Source organism: Doryrhamphus excisus, unplaced genomic scaffold (genome assembly GCF_030265055.1).
Source record: "Doryrhamphus excisus isolate RoL2022-K1 unplaced genomic scaffold, RoL_Dexc_1.0 HiC_scaffold_24, whole genome shotgun sequence".
Taxonomy (NCBI): domain Eukaryota; kingdom Metazoa; phylum Chordata; class Actinopteri; order Syngnathiformes; family Syngnathidae; genus Doryrhamphus; species Doryrhamphus excisus.
The window spans coordinates 1,139,286-1,160,000 of record NW_026652242.1 but is presented as its reverse complement, the minus strand read 5'-3'; the positions used below and the strand labels follow the sequence as shown (position 1 = coordinate 1,160,000).

Sequence of the window (20,715 nt, the reverse complement as noted above, 5' to 3'; positions counted from 1 at the left end):
TCACCGAACATCTCAGTGTCAACACCAGTGTTCCTTCATCTTGGTGTTTAGCGCCTTTAAACCAGAAATCGCATGCAACAGCATTCCTGTGGAATCTGTATTGTTGGGGATGGACATGCCACATTGGTCGCCAAGCATGGCGCACACTCCATGCTGATTTGCCAGCAGTCCATCCAAGGCGATGCGATTCTGGAAGGCCATGAGTGACGTGGCATGGAGTTGTTCTCCAATTGCTGTGAGTCCGGCCTCGGTGTAGTTCCCAAGCTTTTGTATGTTATAGTGGAGGTAGTTAATCCTATCCGCATTTTTGTTAACTGTTATCCATGGGATAATACTTTTCAAACCTGATGCAACCTGATTTACTAGTTTGTATTCGTCTGGTACCCCTCGTGGCACGCTGATGGCATCGATGTCGGTGGGATTGTCTTGCATCATCCAGTCGGGGGCTGGAACTTCTCTCTTCCTTTGGAAGTAGTTTGGGATGTGGTGTTTATCTGCTTCAATGATAGCATTTAGTAACATGTCAACATTCATAGGGTAAATAGATATTGGAATCAGTAATGTCACTACTGCACATGTTCCGGTCATGTTATAAACGATGTCATCGAGGTATTCGTCCTCGCACCACTACCACACGTCTGCTCTAAAGTACTAAGTTGATGGGGGTGTGTTTCCTCCTTCTGTGTTGTAGGTATCTTGATTTTTTTTTACATGTCTACAATATTTGAACTCAACGTGACCTACATTTTTTTGCGGTTCCTTTTAGCTGTACACTGGTGAAATTTGCTCGGGCTACTTTAGTAGAGAATGGTGGGGGCCTTTTTGTCTCATTGACTACTGGGAATATAGTGTTTATATCATATAAACATTCTCGACAAAAACATTCTAATATTCTGAACATGATGGTGACAGTGTGGACATTTTTGTCATTACTTCAGGGACTCAAGTAGCATTGATCAGTGCTGGTACAATCTGGAGAAGTGGGGTCATGGTCATACATGCAACACAACTAATATTTTTAACATAGTTTGCTGCACTTTTTGCTGCTTGTTCAATGTTTAAAACCCAGTTGTTAAAAGTTCCTGAAATGGTTCCATGGTGATGCCTTCCATTTTTACTATTGGATTCATTACAATAATCATATAGACATAAACATTTATTAATTATTATATTATTTATAGCTTAACCCGACTACAATAGTTATTGGTAAGCCGGGGGACATTTTGGTTACTGTTTCATTTTTGTGCCATTCTGCTACAGTGCCCTCAAAACCAGGAAGCATTGTTGGGTTTTCTGGCCAAGGGTATGTGTTATAATCTTCACTGCTCAGCACGATGCCCCAGAGTCTAGGACTCTGAAGTCCCCTGCGTCACAGACGGGTCTTTACCTTCCTCGTCAGACTCCCGAACAATGACTAGTTTACAATGCGATTGATGTACCTCTTTTTGCAATTTCAATGTCGTCAATGTCGTTAACAATACTTGATAAGGTCCTTCCCACTTGGAAGAGTGTCAGTGTTTTCTTTTTACACTTATAAAACAATAAAGTCCATGTGTATTACTTGAAATAAATATTGTGGTTTTTGAAATTGGCCACACCGAGGTCGGAAGCTGCCCTGGGCATTGTGTTTTGCACACATTAAACATGCTCTACAAATTTTTTGGAATAAGAATTAAATTCATACATAGTAAAGTGGGTGTTAATAGTGTGGCACATCCCTCCTGTTGAGACATGTGCAAAACCATGGCTCAAAATAGCGTCCCACTTATGCAAATTTTTTGGCAAGATTGTTTTATTATCTGTCGACATATTAACCTTTTTGTCCAGGGTTGCTTTATTCCTAAGACAGTGGTCAATTTCTTGCTTTGGACTCTGTTGTTGCATGTCTGCCAGAATCTCAAAGTCTACTTGTAATTTTTTAGTGTTAAGATGGTTCAGTTCCTTTAGTGCTGCTTGTTTTATCATTTTATCAGCGAACGCATTTCCTAAGGATATCGGATCAGTATTATTTGTAATATGTGTCATGCATTTACATACAGCAATTTGTTTTGGCAATTGCACTGCTTCTAGTAATGCTGTTAGTAATCCGTCATGAGTTACTGGTTTTCCGTTGATGTTATCATACCTCTGTTTTGCCAATATTGTGCAAAGGTATGTACTGTTGAATATACATATTGGCTATCAGTATAAATTTTCACCTTTTGACCTTTCATTAATTTGCATGCTTCTGTAAGCGCTACTAATTCTGCTGCTTGCACAGAATAAGAGGATGGTAAATGTTCTGCTTTCAACACCATATCTTGTGTAACAACTGCATAGCCTGTTATTGTTTGTCCAAAATTATTTTTCTTCAAGGAACCATCTACAAAATCTCCTCTTTTTGTTAGTGCCTGATCTAATATGTCTGGTCTACACTTTGTAGTTTGTGTTGTTAGTTCATAACAATCATGTGGTTGGCCTTCCTCAGGGAGTGGTAGAAGGGTAGCTGGGTTGAGCGTGGTGCATCGCTCAAGTGTTAAATGTGGTTGGGACAAAAGTGTTGCCATGCAAGACAGATGTCCAGCAGGAGACAAAAATGTCACGTTAGTCTGTAATAGCAGGGTGGAAACCGCATGAGGTACTTTCAGTACGAGTAGATGGAATAATACAATGGTTGCACTTGTTTCCACGGCTATACATGCTGCTATTACAGCCCGCACACAAGGTTATGTAAAGACCTTTACAATCTACTGTTTGTATAAATGTTTTGCTGTAATCAGGTAGTGCTAGAATCGTACTTCCTACCAGTATATATATATATATATTTTTTTTAACACAGAATGCTTTTTCTGCCTCATTCGCATTTACGTTTGCAAAAAAAAACAAATATATATATATATATATATATATATATATATATATATATATATATATATATATATATATATATATATATATATATATATATATATATATATATATATATATATTAGGGTGTTCAGCCCTTATATGGTGATTTTTTTTCTTTCAAAATTTGAAGCGGCTAAGTGCTGAATCGGTTCCATTTCGTAAAACCATTAACTGAGCAAAATAACAGCTTTTTTCACACACGCATTCCCGTGCCTCACTATACCCAGGTATGTGATAACAACATTGTACCAGTACCAGGTGCCCACTGAAGGACGAAGTTGCATGCACTGCCAGCCGAGCCCAGTCCAGTTTGCTGCCCCTAGGCGAAAGCTCCTATAGTCCGCTGCCACAGGGGCGAGAAGCCGATGCCTTTATTTTCACATTACACATAGGTAGACACCATTACACGCAGCCAATGCCATTACCATGTGTTGCTATAGTGTGAAGGTGCGTTCACTGTACATGCTGTTAACTCGTAAAGTAACTGTTTTGTTTGCGTGTTCTGTTTGTTCTCTGTTCAGTATGCACATTCGGCATACTAAACACGGACCAACAAGGCCAGAATGGTGTCACTACAGACCATCGGATCGGTTCACGAAGGATTTTTTGGTTGGCTGGTACTCCTGACGGTGATGCTGAACCACTTGGAAGATGAACTGCCGCTCCTCTTCAGACTTGGTAAGAGCCACGTTGTAGTCTGTGGCGAGCTTTACAGCTCGTTCAGCGGCGTCATTGACCACCTTTAGTGCTGCCAGAGCCTGAGGCATGATCTCCAGGTCCTCCAGAGTTCGCGGCGTGTCGACCATCAACTTCAAGAATAGGTTCTGAGACCGTTGTGTGACGAACAGACTTAACTTCAAGTCAGCTGTTTTTGGACCAGCCTTCACGTTGAGGTTCACCCGACGGAGGTCCTTCTTTGTTGGCGGCACAGATGCCATGTTCTCCAGCATCTCCTTCTTCTCGTCTGGCGACACCTTCTTGGAGAACAGGGCAAGACCAACGAGATCCTCGCTCAGGTACCATAAGTGGTCCTTTACTTTCTGCATCGCCTTCCCCGCCACGTCAGCGTCGACCAGTTGACCATAGGCTTCGATTTCCTTCACCAGAAGCAGGTCGTTGATCGGAGCATCCGCGGCGTAGGGAGCCTCGAACCAGTGGCGACAGAGACCAGGAAGGTACACAACCGCTGGATGGCCTGTTCCTGGTGCTTGCTGATGGCGAAGTTCGCTGCTTCCTTCAGCTGCCGTCGGAAGAGGCATATCTTCAGACAGTAAAGCCCCTTTGCCATCCAGCGGGCTCGGTGGTAGGCTCCAGGTCGGCGGAATGCCATCTTGGGCTTCTTCCCCAAGTAGGCCAGTGTCAGGTTCAGCAGCTCCAGGTAGTCGTCCCTGGTTTCGGCCTTCTCCCAACTCTGCCATGTGATGACGGCATGCCAGGAAGAGGAGTCGGGATCCAATAGCTCGCTCCACTACAGCACAAGCGCCACCGTGAACGCCTGTGTTGGCAGCTGTCGTATCGAAGCAGAGTCCCGCCAGCCAAGGTTTGACTTGAGGCCATTCTTCCAAAACCTTCAGGATTGCTCCTCCCATGGCCACGCCAGTCCCTGCCGGGATGGAGGGGACGGACAAAATCTTCTCCAGACCCATTCCTGTCAACACAATCGCCAAGCGATCGCTTCGCCCACCCTCAGGATCCGGGAGGAGCTTGCCGTTGAAGTGGAGGATCAGGGGGACTTATGGTTTGAACTCTTCTTGAAGTTCTTGCAGTTCAGTACGCACCTCTTTTCTAGCTTCATGGAGTGATCCAACAGACAGAGTCAGTTCTCCAACGTTGACCCCCGCAGCCATGAGGGCAGGAGTGACGCCATGCATGGCGGCCCTCGTGGATACCCCGGCTCGGTCGCAGGAAGCAACGAAGAGTGGATCATCGATGACGCGGCGCCGATTGACTGACGGCCCTGGCTGAGGTTCATTCCCCAGGGGTGATACTCATTGTCGTTGTGATCGTCTTCAGATGAAGTGGCTTGAGATTGCTCACACTCAACCGCTGATTTGGCCAAAAGTCTGTCGATTTCACTCTTCGACTTCCAGCGACGCCTCTCGAGGTCCTTTTGTTTCTTGTCTTTTGCCTTGATTCTCGCCTCGTACTTCTTATCCACTTATTCTTACCACCTAGGAACATCACCCGGGCACCGCGTTGATCCCTCAGGAAGTCCCTGTCTTCTTGAATTTCAATGTGGGACATCACGTTCCCTTTGGCGATGTCGAAAAGACCTAGACAATACTTATTGTACTCTGCTTCTTTCTTTTCCTGCGCTTCCCCTCCCCTGGCGTGGTTTTTCATCACTTTCCGGTATTTCTCGTATTCCACCTTCAACTTTTGAACGGCGTTACGTTTTTCTGCAGTAGTAATGGAGGATTGGTTCCACAAACGGATGACCTCCTCAATGACCAGCGCTGATGCTGAACTCAGATCCTGTTTCTCATTCTTGAGGAAGAAGAAAAGTCGCAGGAGGACCTCCTTGACTGTCGGGAGCTGTTTTAACGAGGACAAACTCTCTTTCCGAGCATTTCCTAGAAGCACAACGTCTCTCTTGGATCGTGTGCTAGCCATCTGGAAAGAAAGAGAACGGGTAAAGCATTACAGTAAGAGTAACTTCTCCCAAGCAATAATACACGCTAGGCTGATGTGGTGAGGCACGGGATTGGGATGTCGCGGGAGAAATTGCAAACTGCGGTGCAATACTCTCGGGTAGTAGAGCTGAATCAAAACTCAGCACAACGAATATCACAAACTTTTATTTTTCTGAACACCCTAATATATATATATATATATATATATATATATATATATATATATATATATATATATATATATATATATATATATATATATATATATATATATATATATATATATATATATATATATATATATATATATATATATATTTTTTTTTTTTTTTTTTTTTTTTTTTTTTTGCGAACCTGAACTTTCTTTCTCTATGTGACATCTGTTGGTAGAATTTAACAATGTGTGTGGGTCAGGCACACAAGGTGCTCTTGCCACCACAGCTTGATTTACAGCTTGTCCTGTATCATTCTCCATCCCACAGAGAGTGGCACTTTTTCTCACTGGGAAAATAGGGATGTTACATGGTGGGTTATCGCATTCTACTAAGACTTTAGCTTTTAACAAATCTTCTATTGCTGGTTTTATTCCTTCATATGCATTTAGTTTTATTAGGTGTACTTGTAATTATACTACTGGTTCATCATTTGGTTCTGGTTGTATTTGTTAAGACAAGCTTAGTCATGCTGAATATAGCTTTTGGTTCCTTTTTGACTTGTGGTTTTCCACTTTTATTTCCCATCTTGGGAATAATTTAGTCCCTGTTGTGATGAGCTTCCTAGGGAAAACTAACAACAGGGTTGTTTGTCAGTGAGAGAGTAATTAACTTTTCTTTGAGGTAATTCTCAAGCTTCTACCCCGGTGAGGGCGGAGAATTCTTGCCTCTGCTTCCTCAAAGACTTACTCTTTTTCTCACCCTTTAATATGAAGACCTGTCTAGTGACAAAATCTCCCATTCACACACTCATTTGTACTTTGAAAACGTTTTCACATTCAAACCCCGAAAAGGCCTTTAACCGTGGAGGCTCTCCTTTCCTAGCCTAGCATGACCGTCAACTCCGTCTTTGCACAAAGAACTGCTAACTCGGTCTTTTTTTTTTTTGTCCCGTCCAGCCATTGGGGCATATAGTATTGTTGATCTAAATGCCCTTACATGCTAAACAGATTTGCTCTGTGTCAGGAAAGGTGTTGGCTCCAACTTCCCTGTACCATGAAATTTTATTTGCCGTTATTTGATGTTTTTGTTTTGCCATTTGGAGCGACCGGACCGGAGCAAGAAGAAGAACAGAAAAGAAGAAGAGAAAGGTGGGGGTGGGGGGGGCAGTAGAGGGAGAGACAAAAACAGCAGCAACAAGAATTCCCATAACAACAACAGTGACAAACAGAACAGTTAAATGTCAATGATGGCTAAGGGTCACAATGGAGATGATATCAGTGAAATGAAACAGTCCAACTTACCAGTAGCAATAGTAACAATGAAGACATGAACCATGATAGTGAACACAATTACAGCCATACAGTTGCAGTAATTAAAATCTCACTGCTTGACATCATTTTTACTGTAATAATAGCAGACCAATAGCATATAGACATCAGGGATAAGATGGTAGATTGTGTAGAGAAGCACCCATGTGCTGTGAGTGTCCATATGGAGGTGTGTACTTCTGTGTATATATTCATATATGTGTGCGTAAGCGTGCTTGTGTATGTGAATGCGAGTGTGTGAATGTGTAATTGTCACTGAGAATGACAAAAGGAGAGAGACTGCCTTCTACCACCCAGCAAACTCCGCCCCGCGCAGCCAGGTCAAGCCCCCACCGCCAGAGATCCTCCGGCCCCGTGGGTGTGGGCAAAGCCAGGGCCGACTCCCCAAGCAACTCCCCTAAGAGACCAGCAAGAGGCCATGGAGGAGCAATCCCAACCGGCAACAGGGCGCCAGCAGGCCGGAGGAGAGCCACACCCCCGAGACCAGCGGGAGACCATACCCCACTAGGGCAGAAGGGCATCGAAGGCAACACACCTGTGGGCACAGAGGCGCCCCCGCCAACCGGGAGGGAGCCCATCCACGGCCGGAGGCGCCGCCCCCCCGCCCCCCACACACCCCCAGGAAGCAGAACCTGGCCCGCCCCAGGTAACCCCAGGCCTGACCACCGACATAGGACCGCCCCGGCCAGGACAGAAGAGGCCCGGGCACACTGCCCCATGGAGGACCGGGCGGTAGAGATGGAACACCCTGCGCCAGACCCCTGCAGAGCCCCCCCCCCCGTATATCTATATGGCCATATACACACACACACACCCACATACATATATATATATATATATATATATATATATATATATATATATATATATATATATATATATATATATATAATTATAATAAAACTTATCATTATTTATCTAAGTATTTAAAACAATAAATACATAAAATAATCTCAGACACACGCGCACACCCCATCCACTCAATACGCACACACAGTTGGTGTTGGTCAGTTGGTCAGAGCGTGGTGCTAATAACGCCAAGGTCACGGGTTCAACCCCCGTACTAGCCACTCTTCTTTATGTGCTCCAGGAACAACAAAAGCCCAGGGCGGCAACTTACCGGCCCCCATAACCGACATCACACCACCCACCCTCGACAAGGCCGGGGAAAGGTAAAGAAAACAGCATGCCAAAGCAGAGCGGCAAAAAACCTCTTGGTCACCAAGACTCAAGGAGCAGATCAATGGGGGCAGTGGACCCCATTATCCTCTTCAGACCACGAGTGCAGAGAATGCGGACCGTGAAGAAACGACAAAAGCCCCCGTTGACAACAACTAACAGTACACCACCACAAGGAAAACAGCATGGCGGCGACAAAAGCCCAAAACCCCCCAGGCCCCATAACCAACAGCGCACAACCCAGTCAACTGCGAAACACCCCCATCAAGGCTGCCAACCGACCGGGGAAAGGTAAAGAAAACAGCATGGCAAAGCAGAGCAGCGGCAAACCTCTCGCCCACCGTGACTGCATGATCAATGGGGGCAGATGACCCCATTGTCCGAGAAGCAAAATTTCGACCACGAGCACAGAGAATGCGGTCTGTTAAGGATGAGTTAGTTGATTTGAGCTGGAAACATTTGATGCAAAGGTGTCCTGTGGTTGGTTAGCTCAGTTGGTCAGAGCGTGGTGCTAATAACGCCAAGGTCACGGGTTCAACCCCCATACTGACCATCCATCTTTATGTGATCAAGGAATAACAAAAGCCCACGGCGACAACCCACTCCATAACCAACATCACCCCACCCACCTGTGAAACACCCTCGACAAGACTGCCGAAAGACCGGGGAAAGGTAAAGAAAACAGCACGTCAAAGCAGAGCGGCAACACACATCTTGGTCACCAAGACTGCAAGGAGCAGATCAAAGGTGGCAGTGGACCCTATTATCCTCTACCCAAAATTTTACATCACGAGTGCAGAGAATGCGGACCGTGAAGGAACAAAAAAGCCCTCGTCCACAACACCCCGCCCCTCATAACCCCCCGGTCCCCATAACCAACAGCGCACAACCCAGTCAACTGTGAAAACACCCGCATCATGGCCGCCAACTGAGGTAAGTATTTGCCCAAGCAGGGGCTTGTTGGTCTAGTGGTATGATTCTTGCTTAGGGTGCAAGAGGTCCCGAGTTCAATTCTCGGACAAGCCCTCCCTCCCCCTGAACTACTTTTCTACACAATTCCCAGAACACCACCATCAGTGAAGTTATGTCAACGCTAATGTAATCTGACAGGATGTACTTCAGGGCTGTCTGCGCTGTCTGTACCCTTGCAGGTTCCGTGGTGTAATGGTTAGCACCCCGGACTTTGAATCCAGTGGTCTAAGTTCAAGTCTTGGTGGAGCCAAGGGATTGTCCTGTTGCCCTTGTATTTTGAGGGCAAAAAGGAGACGTTTGCACCGTGTGCCACCGCACCACCACCAGAGGTCAGCCCTGAGTATCGGCCGGAAGAAGGCATCCATCTGTAAGGTAGAATTACACCAAGAGATATTAATGCCGGGTTGTACCAATCGGGAACCTGTGGAAACGGTAATGCACATAAATTTACCTTTCGCCAGTGTGCTGCTGAATATGGGCTTACCTTTGACCTCTGTAACCTCGGGGTGCGCTATGGCGAATGGCCGACAATTAGCCGAGGCTGCTTCTGGAGCAGTGGATGTATTCATCAGGGACACTCGGCGGAAATCACAGCGGGAACTATTTGCAATAAGGGACCCACTCCCAGGCGCGCTAAACAATTTGTTTTCCTTGTTTTAGCTTGTTCCACCATCAAAAGCCAATTGTTAAACTGTCCCGAAATACCTGTCAAGAGCACAAACAAGGTGTCCACCAGGTACCCACCTATCGCCCTCAGACCCCAGCGTACCAATTGAGTCTGCTTCGGGGTACATAAAATAAAAAAAAAACATAAAATATTGCAATGGTGTCCAGTGGCCGGTTAGCTCAGTTGGTCAGAGCGTGGTGCTAATAACGCCAAGGTCACGGGTTCAACCCCCGTACTAGCCACTCTTCTTTATGTGCTCCAGGAACAACAAAAGCCCAGGGCGGCAACTTACCGGCCCCCATAACCGACATCACACCACCCACCCTCGACAAGGCCGGGGAAAGGTAAAGAAAACAGCATGCCAAAGCAGAGCGGCAAAAAACCTCTTGGTCACCAAGACTCAAGGAGCAGATCAATGGGGGCAGTGGACCCCATTATCCTCTTCAGACCATGAGTGCAGAGAATGCGGACCGTGAAGAAACGACAAAAGCCCCCGTTGACAACAACTAACAGTACACCACCACAAGGAAAACAGCATGGCGGCGACAAAAGCCCAAAACCCCCCAGGCCCCATAACCAACAGCGCACAACTCAGTCAACTGCGAAACACCCCCATCAAGGCTGCCAACCGACCGGGGAAAGGTAAAGAAAACAGCATGGCAAAGCAGAGCAGCGGCAAACCTCTCGCCCACCGTGACTGCATGATCAATGGGGGCAGATGACCCCATTGTCCGAGAAGCAAAATTTCGACCACGAGCACAGAGAATGCGGTCTGTTAAGGATGAGTTAGTTGATTTGAGCTGGAAACATTTGATGCAAAGGTGTCCTGTGGTTGGTTTGCTCAGTTGGTCAGAGCGTGGTGCTAATAACGCCAAGGTCACGGGTTCAACCCCCGTACTGACCATCCATCTTTATGTGCTCCAGGAACAACAAAAGCCCACGGCGACAACCCGCTGGTCTCCATAACCAACATCACCCCACCCACCGGTGAAACACCCTCGACAAGACTGCCGAAAGACCGGGGAAAGGTAAAGAAAACAGCACGTCAAAGCAGAGCGGCAACAAACCTCTTGGTCACCAAGACTGCAAGGAGCAGCTCAAAGGTGGCAGTGGACCCTATTATCCTCTACCCAAAATTTTACATCACGAGTGCAGAGAATGCGGACCGTGAAGGAACAAAAAAGCCCTCGTTCACAACACCCCGCCCCTCATAACCCCTCCGGTCCCCATAACCAACAGCGCACAACCCAGTCAACTGTGAAAACACCCGCATCATGGCCGCCAACTGACCGGGGAAAGGTAAGTATTTGCCCAAGCAGGGGCTTGTTGGTCTAGTGGTATGATTCTTGCTTAGGGTGCAAGAGGTCCCGAGTTCAATTCTCGGACAAGCCCTCCCTCCCCCTGAACTACTTTTCTACACAATTCCCAGAACACCACCATCAGTGAAGTTATGTCAACGCTAATGTAATCTGACAGGATGTACTTCAGGGCCCGGCGCTGTCTGTACCCTTGCAGGTTCCGTGGTGTAATGGTTAGCACCCCGGACTTTGAATCCAGTGGGCTAAGTTCAAGTCTTGGTAGAACCAAGGGATTGTCCTGTTGCCCTTGTATTTTGAGGGCAAAAAGGAGACGTTTGCACCGTGTGCCACCACACCACCACCAGAGGTCAGCCCTGAGTATCGGCCGGAAGAAGGCATCCATCTGTAAGGTAGAATTACACCAAGAGATATTAATGTCGGGTTGTACCAATCGGGAACCTGTGGAAACGGTAATGCACATAAATTTACCTTTCGCCAGTGTGCTGCTGAATATGGGCTTACCTTTGACCTCGGTAACCAGGGGGTGTGCTATGGCGAATGGCTGACAATTAGCCGAGGCTGCTTCTGGAGCAGTGGATGTATTCATCAGGGACACTCGGCGGAAATCACAGCGGGAACTATTTGCAATAAGGGGCCCACTCCCAGGCGCGCTAAACAATTTGTTTTCCTTGTTTTAGCTTGTTCCACCATCAAAAGCCAATTGTTAAACTGTCCCAAAATACCTGTCAAGAGCACAAACAAGGTGTCCACCAGGTACCCACCTATCGCCCTCAGACCCCAGCGTACCGATTGAGTCTGCTTCGGGGTACATAAAATAAAAAAAAACATAAAATATTGCAATGGTGTCCAGTGGCCGGTTAGCTCAGTTGGTCGGAGCGTGGTGCTAATAACGCCAAGGTCACGGGTTCAACCCCCGTACTAGCCACTCTTCTTTATGTGCTCCAGGAACAACAAAAGCCCAGGGCGGCAACTTACCGGCCCCCATAACCGACATCACACCACCCACCCTCGACAAGGCCGGGGAAAGGTAAAGAAAACAGCATGTCAAAGCAGAGCGGCAAAAAACCTCTTGGTCACCAAGACTCAAGGAGCAGATCAATGGGGGCAGTGGACCCCATTATCCTCTTCAGACCACGAGTGCAGAGAATGCGGACCGTGAAGAAACGACAAAAGCCCCCGTTGACAACAACTAACAGTACACCACCACAAGGAAAACAGCATGGCGGCGACAAAAGCCCAAAACCCCCCAGGCCCCATAACCAACAGCGCACAACCCAGTCAACTGCGAAACACCCCCATCAAGGCTGCCAACCGACCGGGGAAAGGTAAAGAAAACAGCATGGCAAAGCAGAGCAGCGGCAAACCTCTCGCCCACCGTGACTGCATGATCAATGGGGGCAGATGACCCCGTTGTCCGAGAAGCAAAAATTCGACCACGAGCACAGAGAATGCGTTCTGTTAAGGATGAGTTAGTTGATTTGAGCTGGAAACATTTGATGCAAAGGTGTCCTGTGGTTGGTTAGCTCAGTTGGTCAGAGCGTGGTGCTAATAACGCCAAGGTCACGGGTTCAACCCCCATACTGACCATCCATCTTTATGTGCTCCAGGAACAACAAAAGCCCACGGCGACAACCCGCTGGTCTCCATAACCAACATCACCCCACCCACCGGTGAAACACCCTCGACAAGACTGCCGAAAGACCGGGGAAAGGTAAAGAAAACAGCACGTCAAAGCAGAGCGGCAACACACATCTTGGTCACCAAGACTGCAAGGAGCAGCTCAAAGGTGGCAGTGGACCCTATTATCCTCTACCCAAAATTTTACATCACGAGTGCAGAGAATGCGGACCGTGAAGGAACAAAAAAGCCCTCGTTCACAACACCCCGTCCCTCATAACCCCTCCGGTCCCCATAACCAACAGCGCACAACCCAGTCAACTGCGAAAACACCCGCATCATGGCCGACAACTGACCGGGGAAAGGGAACCCTTGCAGGTTCCGTGGTGTAATGGTTAGCACCCCGGACTTTGAATCCAGTGGTGTAAGTTCAAGTCTTGGTGGAACCAAGGGATTGTCCTGTTGCCCTTGTATTTTGAGGGCAAAAAGGAGGCGTTTGCAAGTGGACCTGAGACCCTGTCACTGGTCACCTGAACAGGGACTTGAATCCGGGACACTCAGATCAAAAATCTAACCTTCAGTTGACTGGCTCAACCTTTGCTGATATTTGGCTTGTCCATGTGGACAGTTTAAGACCTCATTCGATCTTGGAGGTGTCAATTCCGGGACCTGCCTCTTTCATTCCACTTCTTCTTCCTCCTCCAGTCATCCCCACCCACCGCGGCTGAAGCAGTGGCAATACAGCCTGGACAACAGTGTTAGTGTGAGCCCATAGAGGGTTACCTGAATCCCTCTTTGACAGAGCCCCTCTTGAAATTGACTTTTTTTTTTGTCCCGTCCAGCCATTGGGGCAGATAGTATTGTTGATCTAAATGCCCTTACATGCTAAACAGATTTGCTCTGTGTCAGGAAAGGTGTTGGCTACAACTTTCCTGTACCATGAAATTTTATTTGCTGTTAATTGATGTTTTTATTATGCGCATTTGGAGCGACCGGACCGGAGCAAGAAGAAACACAGAAAAGAAGAAGAGAAGGTCGGGTGGGGTGGGGGGGGGGGGGGGGGGGGGGGGGCAGTAGAGAGAGAGACAAAAACAGCAGCAACAAGAATTCCCATAACAACAACAGTGACAAACAGAACAGTTAAATGTCAATGATGGCTAAGGGTCACAATGGAGATGATATCAGTGAAATGAAACAGTCCAACTTACCAGTAGCAATAGTAACAATGAAGACATGACCCATGATAGTAAACACAATTACAGCCATACAGTTACAGTAATTAAAATCTCACTGCTTGACATCATTTTTACTGTAATAATAGCATACCAATAGCATATAGACATCAGGGATAAGATGGTAGATTGTGTAGAGAAGCACCCATGTGCTGTGAGTGTCCATATGGAGGTGTGTACTTCTGTGTATATATTCATATATGTGTGCGTAAGCGTGCTTGTGTATGTGAATGCGAGTGTGTGAATGTGTAATTGTCACTGAGAATGACAAAAGGAGAGAGACTGCCTTCTACCACCCAGCAAACCCCGCCCCGCGCAGCCAGGTCAAGCCCCCACCGCCAGAGATCCTCCGGCCCCGTGGGTGTGGGCAAAGCCAGGGCCGACTCTCCAAGACCCGCCCCCGAAGCATCTCCCTGAAGAGACCAGCAAGAGGCCATGGAGGAGCAATCCCAACCGGCAACAGGGTGCCAGCAGGCCGGAGGAGAGCCGAACCCCCGAGACCAGCGGGAGACCATACCCCACTAGGGCAGAAGGGCATAGAGGGCCACACACCTGTGGGCACAGGGGCGCCCCCGCCAACCGGGAGGGAGCCCATCCACGGCCGGAGGCGCCGCCCCCCGCCCCCCACACACCCCCAGGAAGCAGAACCCGGCCCGCCCCAGGTAACCCCAGGCCTGAGTACCAACACAGGACCGCCCCGGCCAGGACAGAAGAGGCCCGGGCACACTGCCCCATGAAGGACCGGGCGGTAGAGATGGAAAGCCCTGCGCCAGACCCCCGCAGAGCCACCCCGTATATCTATATAGCCATATACACACACGCACACCCACACATATATATATAATTATAATAAAACTAATCATTATTTATCTAAGTATTTAAAACAATAAATACATAAAATAATCTCAGACACACGCAAGCACACACTGTGGACGTCCCCGGGTTGGGCGTCCGGGGCATCACAGGGCAGGGGACCCAGGGGTCCCAGACCCACAACCAGGCCCCGAGCCCAGGGAGGTACGGACCGCCAAGGGATAGCACCCCCAGACTCCCCTCGACCACGGCATCAGGGGCGGGCGAGGGGAGGAGGCCCGCACATGAGCAAGCGGAGGGGGCGTGCAGGCGAGTGGTAAGGCGCTCCACCGCGCCGGCCGACACCCGCCGGGCAGCTCACCCCCGTGAGGGAGAGCCATAGCTCCAAGTCATGGGGAGGCCAAGCACCAGAGCCGAGGAGTTAAGACCAGCGCAAGGCCACCGACGGACCCCACCATCCACCGGGAGGGCCGACCTCCCCCCCGCCCCCAGAACCAGCAGCGCTCCACTCACATACCGGAGAACCATCCCTGACGAGCCCTAATGCAAGACTGGGGATGGGCAAAGACAGGGACAGCGATGCAGCAGAGCATAGGACCAGTGGCAGCAGACACCCAAACGCCCAGAAGAGCACCGTCCCCCCAGCAGGCCCCACTCCAAGGAGCATGTCCCCATGAGCAGGATCAGGCCCCCTCCCAACACACAGCCCGGTCCCCGCAGCAGCCACCACAGCACAGCAACCCCAAGCCACCACCGTAAACTTCAGGCCACCAGCAGCGCGGACCCCACTGCCTGGAGGCCGGTGAACGCCCCCCCCCAAGGGCACGTTGGTGCCCGCGACCCAGGACAGACCCAGGGAGGTAGCGCCAACCATGACCCTAGGGCAAGCCCCGGCGTCAGCTGGTTTGAAATTGACTTTTAATTACTGAAGTGTGTGTGAGTGTTGCCTTGCTTTTATGCTTTTAAGGATGTTCTTTTTCGTTGGCAGGTGCTGAGGGCCCAGAGCGGCAGCGGTTTCCCTGTTGGTCCCCTTTTTTCCCACTTTTGGTTTACTGAGTCACGGATGCAGTGTGGTTTGGATCCCTCCCATTATGCTACCGCTGTCGTGGTAAGCCCCAGCCCAGGCCTCTTTTCTTTTTGACTCCTCCCATCACCACTTTATTTGCATTATTCATGGTTTGTCACTCATTTTAAGATAATCGTTTAATAAAATAACTACTTTTATCATTGTAAATCACGAAAAAAGGTTATGATACACTTGTAGTCCATGGCTAATGACCCTGATGATTAATGACCCTAATGACCCTAATGACCCTAATGATGGTTAATGACCCTAATGATGATTAATGACCCTGATGGTTAATGACCCTAACGATGATTAATGACCCTGATGGTTAATGAACCTGATGATTATTGACCCTGATGATTAATGACCCTGATGATTATTGACCCTGATTGATGACCTGTCATCACCATGTGTCTTAAGTTGTGTCATCACCGTGCGCCGGAAGTGGCGTCATCACCGTGTGCCTTAAGTTGCGTCATCACCGTGCGCCGGAAGTGGCGTCATCACCGTGTGCCTTAAGTTGCGTCATCACCGTGTGCCGGAAGTGGCGTCATCACCGTGTGCCGGATGTGGCGTCATCACCGTGCGCCGGAAGTGGCGTCATCACCGTGTGCCTTAAGTTGCGTCATCACCGTGTGCCGGATGTGGCGTCATCACCGTGTGCCGGATGTAGCGTCATCACCGTGTGCCGGATGTGGCGTCATCACCGTGTGCCGGAAGTGGCGTCATCACCGTGTGCCAGATGTGGCGTCATCGCCGTGTGCCGGATGTGGCGTCATCGCCGTGTGCAGGAAGTGGCGTCATCGCCGTGTGCCGGAAGTGGCGTCATCGCCGTGTGCCGGAAGTGGCGTCATCGCCGTGTGCCGGAAGTGACGACGTCACCACGTGCCGAACATGGCGCCATCACAGCGCAGCGGCCTGCAAAATACCCGAGATCGATTTATCGACTAATTTGGATTAAATATTGGTGTAATTAATACAATAACATATATTATTTATAATTAATTGTAAACCACCCCCCTACCCCTCCCGTCAGTCCTCACACAGCCCTTCTATGTCGATCCATCGGGCCGGTTTTCTCTTATGTGTTTTCTGTATGTGAATCAATTTTAAAAAACATGTGAACGAATTAAATAATGAACGCCTTACCTCGTAGATCCACCGGCATTTCCGTCCGTCCGTCAGGCGTGTGGGTATAAACTCTGATAGAACCGCTTTTGGAGATCCTCAGAGTCTAACCTCAGATTTTAACAAAGTATTTTAACAAAGGGCCGACTGCAGCTTCAGGCGTGAGCGCCTTAACAAATGGCCTTCCGCTTCTTCAGGGATGTGTGTGCGTGTGTGCGGCCTAAGGCGACCCGTGAATGTGGGACCGTGGGGGTTTAATTTGTTAAAAAACATAGACGTTTGACCCCCCTCGGACTTTAGCAAACGGTCGACAGCATCTCCGGATGTGTGTGAGTGTGCGGCCTAAGGCATCCCGCGACCGCGCGACCCGGGGGTTTAATTTGTTTAAAAACATGCATTGTTAAAAAATGGAGGTAATTATCCAATCACTCCATATTACAGTCTGACCTATGGTGGCAGTGCGGGGGGCCGACTTAGACATGTACGGACATGTCCGGCTTTTAAAAAACTACCGCCGCCTCATCATGGCGTATCGGGGGGTTGTGGGGGCCCGGAGTACAATAAGCCACAAAACTTAGCTCCGGATGAGACGGCCTCATTGTACTCAAAACTCGTCCGTCTTCATGAAAGCATTCTACCACCCACGACAGTATTCCGCGGGTTTAAAACAGGATCAACAGTCAAACAAAAGTCATTACCTACATACACTTCTGCAGAGAGCTCAACACATTTGTGATGAAACCTGGTGACTATGCGTTGTTTTATAACTTAAAACCAAACCTTTAACTTCAAGAATCCAATCAATTACTGGCATTATATTTTTGTAGATATTGTAAAAGCAGGAGTTCATCCACAACGGGGAAATCACACTCGTGAGTACTTATGACAAAATTTAAGTCGGCGATATTCACATTGTTTTAATTGACGGCGTTATGACTTGTAGCGGACTTTGATGAGGAGTTGCCACAGGTGGAAGTTGGTAAGTACTGATTTGCATTAAGTTTGGATCATAAGCGTAGTAAAGCTTATTTTAAAACATCAGCTACAGAGCTATGTGTTACAAGATGTATGACTTTAAAAACATCAATTACAGCGCTACACAAAGTTGCGGAAGGGCGATTTTGCGGAACGTTCAAAGACCGGAGAGAAGGTGATCATACAAAGGAGAATGATTTTGAACCTCATGTTCACCGAATGAGTGTTGAAGCGCATCGACAGGACTTGGGTATGTATCGATCTACATCAAGTTAACAACGAGGCTCGTGATGACGTTTAAACATGAATTACAGGATTAAGCAACATCGCAAAGGAGTGTGTAGAAGCGGATGGAGGTCGTGAGAAAGATCTGGCTTCTGTGGTGACAGAGGGGTGTGACCAAGACTCTGATGATAAACCAGGTAATGTGTAATTGATGATGCAATACAATATCCGATCATTATAATATGGTGATACCCTATCATTATAATAACGACGGTGATATTATTCCTTCGCAGAAAGAAGCAGAGGTCGGGGTAAACGACAAAGCAGAGGAGTGACAGATCGAAAGAAAAGAATCAGAGCTCGAAAGCTGTTGATGAAAAGTCTTCTCACCCACGTGCTTCACATCTTAGCTGAAGTCTGGTAATGTGGATCGTTTTTTTGCTTTTGCCAGACCTATGGATTTTAATATGGATGAGGGTTACCCAGTCGATGTACCGTGTGAACTGACGGATGTCATAAACGAGTTAAATAGAATCCCCAACGAGCAAAATGACCCACTACCCGAAACAAACGATCATTATGATGCTGGTGATGATCCTTTTTTAGCCATCAGGCAAATCGCAGACTTTGAAGACTTTTTTAATCCGCTTGAAAGAGCGCTTGAGCGGCTTAATCAGCCATCAGCGTCTGGTTGTATACACGACGAGTCGTCCTCACAAACCCGGGGAGATCTGACCGAACCACTACCCGAAACAAATGCTGGTTATGGTGATGATGAAGATCCTTTTTTTGCTTTTGCCAGACCTATGGGTTTTAATATGGATGTGGGTTACCCAGTCGATGTACCGTGTGAACTGACGGATGTCATAAACGAGTTAAATAGATTCCCCAACGAGCAAAATGACCCACTACCCGAAACAAACGATCATTATGATACTGGTGATGATCCTTTTTTTGCCATCAGGCAAATCACAGACTTTGAAGACTTTTTTAATCCGCCTGAAAGAGCGCTCGAGCGGCTTAATCAGCCATCAGCGTCTGGTTGTATACACGACGAGCCGTCCTCACAAGCCGGGGGAGGTCTGGCCGAGCCACAGATTGTGAACAGAGACCGTTTCAACAATGTGGAAATAAGACGTGTGCTAAACATTCCCCCTCCTGAGCGTGTACCTAACTTTGCGACCTTCTACGTAGGTGTTATGGAACACGTGAATGATTTAGTCGATAGAGCTATAGGTGTTTCAGCACCGGGGGATGTTGTGCAGCTGGAGTTGATGGGGGAGGGATTGAGACAACACATAGTCGCCCGAGCGACGGATGACCCTAACGATATCAGAACTGCGTTTCAAGATTTACTGGATCGATTGGTACAATCCAACCTAGAAGTCATGACCGATGCTGGTTTAGAACTCGTCATGCAGGTGGTGCGTGACCGGAGAGGTGGGGGAAAACGCAAGTTGGAGAATACACTTGATTGTGAAATCATCCAAAAGAAAAAACGGCATTTGTACACTTTGTACAATAGAGATCAATTATGCTTCGCCACCATTATAGCTCTGATGCTAGATAGCCATCAGACGGTAGAGTCTGCCAGGCAACGGGCTCGGTACCTACAGCATTGTGTAGGCTTGAGCGAACATACCCCGGTGGGTTTTAATGACATCCATAAATTTGAGACGGTTCTGAATCGTAAAATTGTTGTCTTGTACAGAAATGAGGGATTTACACCGCTTTGTCATTTTGAGACAAATTTCACCAAATCGACAGACACATTGTTTTTGTTTTTGGCGCAGAATCACTACTACGGTGTAAAATCAGTAGCGGCTTTTGTCGGGCACAGGTATTTCTGCCATTTTTGCTACAAAGGTCACGACAATCTCAACACACATCGATGTCAATGGCATTGCCCCGTTTGCACCACACACGACTGCATGCGGCAGGAGATGGCTGGAGTTTACTGCTCCGATTGTCACAAAGTATGCCGCACCAAAGTTTGTTTTGCCAAACACAAGGAGCGCAAACACACGACCAAAAGCGGGGTCTGCGTTAGCACGTGCGACTTGTGGAAAAGGTGTGATCAATGCAATATGACGTACTACGTCAACAAGAACAAACCCCCCAGAAAGCATGTATGTCCTGTTAGACGATGTCAGACCTGCAATGAACAAATGCCTCGTGATAATGATGCAACCCCCCACCTGTGTTTCATGCAACCGCTAACGACAGAAAAACCATGCGATAGCCTGATATTCTATGATTTTGAAACCTACGTTGATCAAAACAACAAACACGTCCCTTACCTGGTGTGTACAAAAACATTGGGCGGAACTGAGCTGAGTTGGTTTGGGGTGGACTGCGTCAAAAAATTTCTCCTCCACTTCAGGAGCAATAAGTTTAAAGGGTCGACTTTAATAGCTCACAACGCAAGAGGATTTGACAGCTATTTGATCCTCAATCAAATGATAGAGATGAAACTCACGCCGTCCATTATCATGACGGGGAGTAAAGTTCTGAGTT

At 47.8% G+C, this 20,715-nt stretch overlaps 7 non-coding genes across 7 annotated transcripts; all 7 read left to right on the top strand.

The window, feature by feature from the left end:
- Window positions 1-8,663: 8,663 nt before the first annotated feature.
- On the top strand, window positions 8,664-8,737 carry trnai-aau (transfer RNA isoleucine (anticodon AAU)). The gene has a single exon. It is a non-coding gene; the product is annotated as a tRNA-Ile (tRNA).
- A 401-nt stretch (window positions 8,738-9,138) lies between these two features.
- Window positions 9,139-9,210, top strand: trnap-agg (transfer RNA proline (anticodon AGG)). The gene has a single exon. It is a non-coding gene; the product is annotated as a tRNA-Pro (tRNA).
- A 781-nt stretch (window positions 9,211-9,991) lies between these two features.
- Window positions 9,992-10,065, top strand: trnai-aau (transfer RNA isoleucine (anticodon AAU)). Its single transcript has one exon. It is a non-coding gene; the product is annotated as a tRNA-Ile (tRNA).
- A 588-nt stretch (window positions 10,066-10,653) lies between these two features.
- On the top strand, window positions 10,654-10,727 carry trnai-aau (transfer RNA isoleucine (anticodon AAU)). Its single transcript has one exon. It is a non-coding gene; the product is annotated as a tRNA-Ile (tRNA).
- Window positions 10,728-11,143: 416 nt separating this feature from the next.
- Window positions 11,144-11,215, top strand: trnap-agg (transfer RNA proline (anticodon AGG)). The gene has a single exon. It is a non-coding gene; the product is annotated as a tRNA-Pro (tRNA).
- A 778-nt stretch (window positions 11,216-11,993) lies between these two features.
- On the top strand, window positions 11,994-12,067 carry trnai-aau (transfer RNA isoleucine (anticodon AAU)). The gene has a single exon. It is a non-coding gene; the product is annotated as a tRNA-Ile (tRNA).
- Window positions 12,068-12,655: 588 nt separating this feature from the next.
- On the top strand, window positions 12,656-12,729 carry trnai-aau (transfer RNA isoleucine (anticodon AAU)). The gene has a single exon. It is a non-coding gene; the product is annotated as a tRNA-Ile (tRNA).
- The last annotated feature ends 7,986 nt before the right edge of the window (window positions 12,730-20,715 follow it).